Source organism: Lolium rigidum, chromosome 7 (genome assembly GCF_022539505.1).
Source record: "Lolium rigidum isolate FL_2022 chromosome 7, APGP_CSIRO_Lrig_0.1, whole genome shotgun sequence".
NCBI lineage: Eukaryota > Viridiplantae > Streptophyta > Magnoliopsida > Poales > Poaceae > Lolium > Lolium rigidum.
This window is the reverse complement of record NC_061514.1, coordinates 178,771,801-178,780,040: the sequence shown is the minus strand read 5'-3', so window position 1 is coordinate 178,780,040 and position 8,240 is coordinate 178,771,801.

Genomic DNA, 8,240 nt, shown 5'->3' with positions numbered 1-8,240 from the left:
GCCCTTGTTCGATTCTTCCAAACCACAATTTTTACTTAATTAAATATGTTCACGACAAGCTGGGTCACGCATGATATATAAAACTAATAACATTTAATAAAGTAACTTAGTAATATTTCGTCACCTCGATCTTTGATTTCGTCACCTATTAACAGACACGATGGAAGCCCTTCCCGCTTGGGTAATGGGTGACGATTTTTTCTTGACGAGGAATCATACCGTCAAGCATTACCTTAAATGCTTGACGAAAGATGAATTCGTCACCTATAAGGACACATCCATGACGGTATGCATTTTTGTCACCAGGGTTTTCGTCAACAAATCTCCCATCTCTTGTAGTGCGTGGGTGGAAGTAATATACATAAACAGGTTAGATCTAATACATTGGATAGATAGTCAATGAGAAAAATATGATATCTGGATTTGATCCATCCATCGCCACGGAACGTATAACTGACACGAAAACCAATCCATGTATTCATTGTAGCTGACGTCCATCTATCCTTCACGTACTCATGGATTGAATCCTATTTTTCCGATCTTCATGTACCCATTGAAGTAGATGCATCTATGCAGACATAGAATAGCACACGCTAGAAGTAATCGTCTCAAGAGTAAATAAACAAGACGAAAGAATAAGATAGATAGTACCCGATAACTCTCTTTTACGAGCAGCGGCACATTGCCGCGCTAAGGTTGGTCATGGAGTTCAGCGGTAACGCTGCCGCCTTGACATAGCCGACGAAGTTGACTACGTTTAAGACGGTCGATTAGAATGAACACCTTGTCGACTCCATGAATTAGCACAAGTCGCCGAGAAGCACTGATATGGGTGTCTTCTCCTTGTACGGCCCTGTTATGTATGGCGTTTCATCGGCTCCGGTCGCTGAAAAGTTGTCCTCCCATCCAATCTTGTACCAATGATATCAAAAACACATGTCGTGTACGAAGTTAGGTTCAAATAAAATAATTAATAATCACCAAGGAAAAAGAATAGATGAGATTAGACGAAATCTGTCGCGGAAACTGCGGAGCCTTTACTCCATGGATTAGATGGAATATGCGGTCCACGATCATCTGAAACCGAGCATGTGTATGCACGAGAAAAAAAAATTCTTTGAGAGAACCTGTGGTTGGATTCATGTCCGTGGATCGCAAACTGGCCGCTGCCAGAAGGCATTTTCCTGATCGAGCTTTCAAGGCGCATGCGTAGGCAGCGTTGATGTTGAGGTCTGGATGATTCGATCTGGCTGTTGACGTGGATGATGAAGGTTCCCGCCCGGATGATAAAATCTAGTTGCCGCGCTTCTCACAAACGGTGTCAATTGACGAGGGATCACCTCGCCAATGCTTACAGATTGTAGACTTAAGGTTTTGTAGAAGAAGCGACGATGGAGATTTCGGGAACGAGATTGTGCACAAAATATACCCAGCTTTAGGTCCCCTCAGTGAAGCATCTCTGCGTGCTGCTAGTAATCTAGTATAATCACAACTATGTTTACAGGGGGCCCCATAGGCGAAACTATGTTGTCTCTCTTGTCTATATTGCTATGTTTTCTATCTCTCCCCTCCTCTCGGGTGCCCTGGTTGGCTTTATATATACAACCAGCTTAGGGGTTTTACAATAGTCCTAGTTGACTACTTGGGCCTTCTCCATATTGGGCCGAGTCAGGTATGGTAATAATGGGTACCCAAAAGGTATGCCCATGACAGCTACCACCAGCGCGTCCACAACGACCTGCCGCGCATCCCGATGTACTACCCGCAGGAGGAGTGCATGGCGCCGGTAGAGCTGCCTCTACAGAGGACGTTGGCAAGGACGACGACGTCTGGGAGCTCGCGCACCGGATTGTCGATCGCCGGCGACCGCACGTGCTCAGCCGCGCACGCGCCTGATGACCCACAAGTATAAGGGATCGCAACAGTCTTCGAGGGAAGTAAAACCCAATTTATTGATTCGACACAAGGGGAGACAAAGAATACTTGAAAGGCTTAACAGCGGAGTTGTCAATTCAGCTGCACCTGGAAACAGACTTGCAAGCATAAGTTTATCAGTAGTAACAGTTTTATAGCAGTAGCAGTAGTGAAATAACAGCAGCAGAGTAACAAAGACAGCAGTAGTGATTATAGTAAACAGCAGGATTAAAATACTGTAGGCACATGGATGGATGAACGAGCATTGCATGGATGAGGGAAACTCATGTAACAATCAAGACAGGGCATTTGCAGATAATAATAAAACGGTATCCAAGTACTAATCAATCAATAGGCATGTGTTCAATATATAGTCGTACGTGCTCGCAATGAGAAACTTGCACAACATCTTTTGTCCTACCAGCCGGTGGCAGCCGGGCCTCTAGGGAATCTACTGGAAATTAAGGTGCTCCTTTTAATAGAGCACCGGAGCAAAGCATTAACACTCCGTGAACACATGTGATCCTCATATCACCGCCTTCCCCTTCGGTTGTCCCAATTTCTGTCACTTTGGGGCCTCGGGTTCCGGACAACAATACGTGTATACAACTTGCAGGTAAGATCATAAAGCAATGAATATCATCATGAATTGATAACATGTTCAGATCTGAGATCATGGCACTCGGGCCATAGTGACGAGGGATCACCTCGGCAATGCCTACGTATTGTAGACTAGGGTTTCGGGAGAGAGCGACGATGGAGATTCCGGGGACGAGATTAGGCACACGACGTACCCAGCTTCGGGTCCCCTCGGTGGAGGATCCCTACGTGCTGCTAGCAATCTACTATATGATCATATGTTTTACAGGGTGCCGCCATAGGCGGAGCTATGTTGTCTATATTCTGTCTCTCTTATTTCGGGTGCCCTGGCTAGCTTTATATATGCAACCAGCCTAGGGTTTTACAAGAGTCCTAGTCGACTACTTCTTCGGGTTGCCTTGTTGGGCCTTCTCCATATTGGGTTTTCTCCATATTGGGCCGAGCCGGGTATACTAATAATGGGTATCCGAAGGGTATGCCCATGTCAGTAGCCCCCGAGTTTATAGGGAAGTCGAAGACTTGCGTAGAAACTCCAAGCATAACCATCTCCAAAGTCGAAGAAATACAATGCGAGGTCCATGTTGTAGATCATGTGTAGCGTAGATGATGTCGACGATTCTTGAAATTATCGGGTGCGCGGCAGCGCTCCCGATGGGAGTAGCCCCCGAGTCTATGGGCAAGTGCTTGCACTTAGGCATAGACTCAAGTTGTACTACTCGATGAAGAACTTAACTATACTTCTGGAGGATTTGATGAAATCCATGTGCTCCCGATGGGAGTAGGCTCCACTCGAGTCGTAGAATCGAGTTGAGTCTATAAACCTTGATTGTCATAGATGTTGTCGAAGTTATTTTTCTATCGGGTGTGCGACCAGCGCTCCCGATGGGAGTAGCCCCGAGGCTACAGCCAAGTGTTTGCACTTGGGTGTAGGCTCAACATGCTTGATCGATACCACAATTTTTCCTCTTTCTTGTATCTTATCGGGAGGGTGAACAATACTCTCGATAAGAGTAGCCCCCGAGCCTATGGGCAGGTGCTTGCACCTAGGCATAGGCTCAAGTTGTACTACTCGATAAAGAACTTAACTATATTTCTGGGCGCAGCCCCTCTTTTTATCGACTCCAAGCCATTGCTATTTTTATTTCACATCCATATCTATATTGTACAGGGATAATGGTAGTTGGGGCTAGTTCATCTGACGGATCAGGTACTAGTTAACTACTCTAGTGGCAATCCGCAAAAACCTACTTCAAGATCACGTCCCTGGACATGATCCGGGATACTGGTGTAAACTTCGACGAGTGCCGCTTAAGGTCTTACCATTCTGCCGAGTCCCAGTCATATTTATCGGGTACCTAACGCGTCCGTTAGGATTTTTCTTCGTATCTGTTGATACGGATAAAAAGTGAGAGCGCAGTCTTTGGCGATACCACGCCCAGCAGAACGGATCTGGGGTCTTACCTTCGCAAAGTTTTGCGGCATTCAGAGATTGATCGCAACTTTGGCGCTCTGAGAATATATTGTCGAGTGCCTTGTTCGGCTGATGCAATGACCCATTTTGCGGGTTCTTCTATATTTTCCTCTCGGGCTTGATGAGATAGCCGAATATATTGGTTCTTCTATATTGTCGTCAGGCATATCGCCGATGCTCTTGCTCAGAACAAATAACGAGTCAATGGACCCGAAGATTTGTCCATCCTCTTTTTTTTTCTACTCCTCTTTTTTTTTTCTCCTTGATGATAATTTCTTCGAGTTCCTCCCTCAGGAAAATTTCTTCGGGTCCTCCTTGAGGACAATTCTTTGGGTTCTCTTTGAGGACAATTCTTCGGGTTCCTCCTTCAGGAAAATTTCTTCGGGTTCCTCCTTCAGGAAAATTTCTTCGGGTTCTCTTTGAAGATATTTTTTCGGGACCTCCTCGAAGATAATTTTTCGGGACCTCCTTGAAGATAATTTTTCGGCACCTTCTTGAAGATAATTTTTCGGCACCCCCTTGAAGATAATTTTTCGGCAACTCCTTGAGGATAATTCTTCGGCACCTCCTTGAGGATAATTTTTTGGCACCCCCTTGAAGATAATTCTTCGGGTCCTCTCTGAATAAAATTTCATCGGGTTCTCTTTTGAAGAAAATTTCGTCGGGTTCTCTCACAATTTTATCGGGTTCCTCCCTGAAGAAGATTTCGTCGGGTGCTCTCTTTGAATTTTGCTTTCTCCTGCACAAATAAATAAACTTTTTCTATCTTTCCCTTGACTATCTTTTTCTCATGCGGTGTCAGATGCTCAGATTCGATGATATGTAAAGTGAATATATGCCGTGCAGCCCCCAAATGTCGGGTGCGACGAAAGTAAACGATAATCAACTTTGTGCAAATCAAAGGAACACTTAGCTTATTGGGCACGACGGAGTCGGCGCGATGAAGTCTTCGAGTGCGGAGAAGAAGTCGAGCCGAAGTAGAAACCACCAAATAGCGAAAATAAATGCCGCCAAATTGTTGATGAAGAAATAGCCGAGCCCCCGAGCGCTGCTGGGGTAATATCATGATTGTTGCTTAGGCGTCGTGTTGCAGTTGTGATCCGTGGCGAAGTTGTTGTCGAGCCCCCGAGTATTAGCCGTGATGTCGGAAGAAATTGACGGAGTCGCGGCGTCATATAAGGCTGGTGAAGTCATTGGGGATGAATCCATTGACAATGATATAATATGAATCAGCCGAAAATTTACGCCATTGGAGATGAAGTCGTTTGAAGATTGAACCATTGAAGATTATGCCATAAAAAATGAAGCACTGGAGATGAATCCAAGATGAAGTATTTAAGATGAATCCACGTTGAAGATTACGCCATTTAACCATGAAGCATATATTGAACATGAATCCGCCAATATCATAGATGATGAAACCATTGACCCGAAGAAACATAAATCCAATAATAACCATAGAAGATGAATCCATTGACCCGGAAACGCATCGAGTAGTATTGTATAAGAGTAAACCCAATCCACATAGATGAATCCGAATAATTCCGCTGACCCGAAGAAATAAATCCGGTAATAACCATCAATTATAAATCCACTGTCCCGGAAATCCGCCCGGTAGTATTATATTAGAGAAAACCAATGATAACCCGAAGAAAACCAATCCAGTAAGCCGAAGAAAATAAATCCTCTGAGCCGAAGAAATCCACTAAGCCGAAGAAGATAATTTCACTGAGCCGAAGAAAATAATTTCACTGAGCCGGAGAAGATATATCCAGAGCCGAAGAAAAGAAATTCACCAAGTAACCAAGTATATTTGTGGTAACGAAGTGATGGCGCAGCCCCAAATGTCAGGTGTATTTGTTGTAGTATTGCAATGCCCCAGCCCCCGAATGTTCGGGTATGGCGAAAGTAAATAAATAATTAGATCTTGGAGGAAAAGGAGAACTTAGCTTTTTATCGGGTGTGTCGGAGCCGATGTGGACGCAAATCGTGCCTCAGACGCAGTCTGATATCTTTGAATGGAATGTTCGTCACTGATGAACTCGGATGTGCATAGCGCAGCAGTCGAAGTTTGTTCCGACCTGCAATTATATTACATCGAAAAAAAATTCTAGGTTGCTGATCAGATCACGTTGTGCGCTCGGCTTGAACCGATTGATGGATCATAGAGGTTTATTGTTTGCAATATATGTTACGTGATCTGAAAAGAATCTGCTACAGATATCGTACATACAGTATCTTGATGGACCATGGCGTTAGTCAGCGATCAATGCAAATAAGAATAGAAGAAACTAGAAAGTTTAATCATGTTCTATTGGATTTACGTAGTATGTAGGAAAACTTAGCTTGGCGACAACCCGTCGGTGCTTGCAAGATGTATTGTTCTGGGATTCTGATTTTTTACCTTTACGAACTCCTGCACATACCTTTTAGGTGGCACGTGAAAACCACAGATTGATTTGAAAATTGCTCCACTCGCGACGTAGCTTACGGATCCGACGAATATTGAGTTGGCTGCTTGTTCAACATAGATCGAACGTGCCACCGCTGCTTTGTTGATGTCGATCGGCATACACGTTGTTGATGATGATAAACGAGATGGATCCCGCCCGGATGACAAAATCCAGCCGCCGCGATTCCCACAGACGGCGCCAATTGACGAGGGATCACCTCGGCAATGCCTACGTATTGTAGACTAGGGTTTCGGGAGAGAGCGACGATGGAGATTCCGGGGACGAGATTAGGCACACGACGTACCCAGCTTCGGGTCCCCTCGGTGGAGGATCCCTACGTGCTTGCTAGCAATCTACTATATGATCATATGTTTTACGAGTTGCCGCCATAGGCGGAGCTATGTTGTCTATATTCTGTCTCTCTTATTTCGGGTGCCCTGGCTAGCTTTATATATGCAACCAGCCTAGGGTTTTACAAGAGTCCTAGTCGACTACTTCTTCGGGTTGCCTTGTTGGGCCTTCTCCATATTGGGTTTTCTCCATATTGGGCCGAGCCGGGTATACTAATAATGGGTATCCGAAGGGTATGCCCATGTCACCTAGTGACAAGCATTAAGCATAACAAGTTGCAACAATATCATAAAAGTACCAATTACGGACACTAGGCACTATGCCCTAACAATCTTATGCTATTACATGACCAATCTCATCCAATCCCTACCATCCCCTTCAGCCTACAGCGGGGGAATTACTCACACATGGATGAGGGAAACATGGCTGGTCGATGGAGAGGCGTTGGTGGTGATGATGGCGATGATCTCCTCTAATTCCCCGTCCCGGCGGAGTGCCAGAACGGAGTTTCTGGTCCCGAGACGGAGTTTCGCGACGGTGGCGGCGTACTGGATGTCTTATGGAGATTTCTTCTAACTCCCCGTGCGTTTTTAGGTCGAAGGCGTTAAGTAGTCCGAAGGAGGGCGTCGGAGGCCGGCCGAGGGGGCCACACGCTAGGGCCGCGCGCCCCCTCCTTGGCCGCGCCGGCCTAGTGTGTGGGGCCCTCGGGCCTCCACCTGGCTTGCCCTTCTGGCTCCATCAATCTTCTGGAAAAATAAGACCTTTCACATAAATTCCGAGGATTTTCCTGAAAGTTGGATTTCTGCACAAAAACGAGACACCAGAACAGTTCTGCTGAAAACAACGTTAGTCCGTGTTAGTTGTATCCAAAATACACAAATTAGAGGCAAAACAATAGCAAAAGTGTTCGGGAAAGTAGATACGTTTTGGACGTATCAACTCCCCCAAGCTTAGCTTATTGCTTGTCCTCAAGCAATTCAGTTAACAACTGAGTGCGATAAAAGAACTTTCACGAACACATTTTTTCATATGATGTAAATATTCTCATGATATGGCAAGTGCTTAAGAAATTCATAATAAGATACATGCAAATAAAATCATCTAATAGCTATGTCAATCATGGAAAAGGTACCAACAAATTAATAATGAGCATCATGAATCATGTCTATCAGCAGGATTGCAATGTTCATAAAAGGATATGATAAAGTGGTATCTCGCTTGCCCGTATTTGTACAGCAAAACATAAATGCTCGGGCACCTTTGAGGTTCATGGGAAGATCTGGAAGTAGAGATTATCAAAGATAAAAGCATCAAAGTTATACCACAGTTAACACATTTTGGGACAAGCATATTATACTAAGAATGACAGTTGTGCTCTCAAGAAAGTGCTCAAAGAAAGGATGAAGACTCAATGTAAAAGTAAAAGATTGACCCTTCGCAGAGGGAAGCAG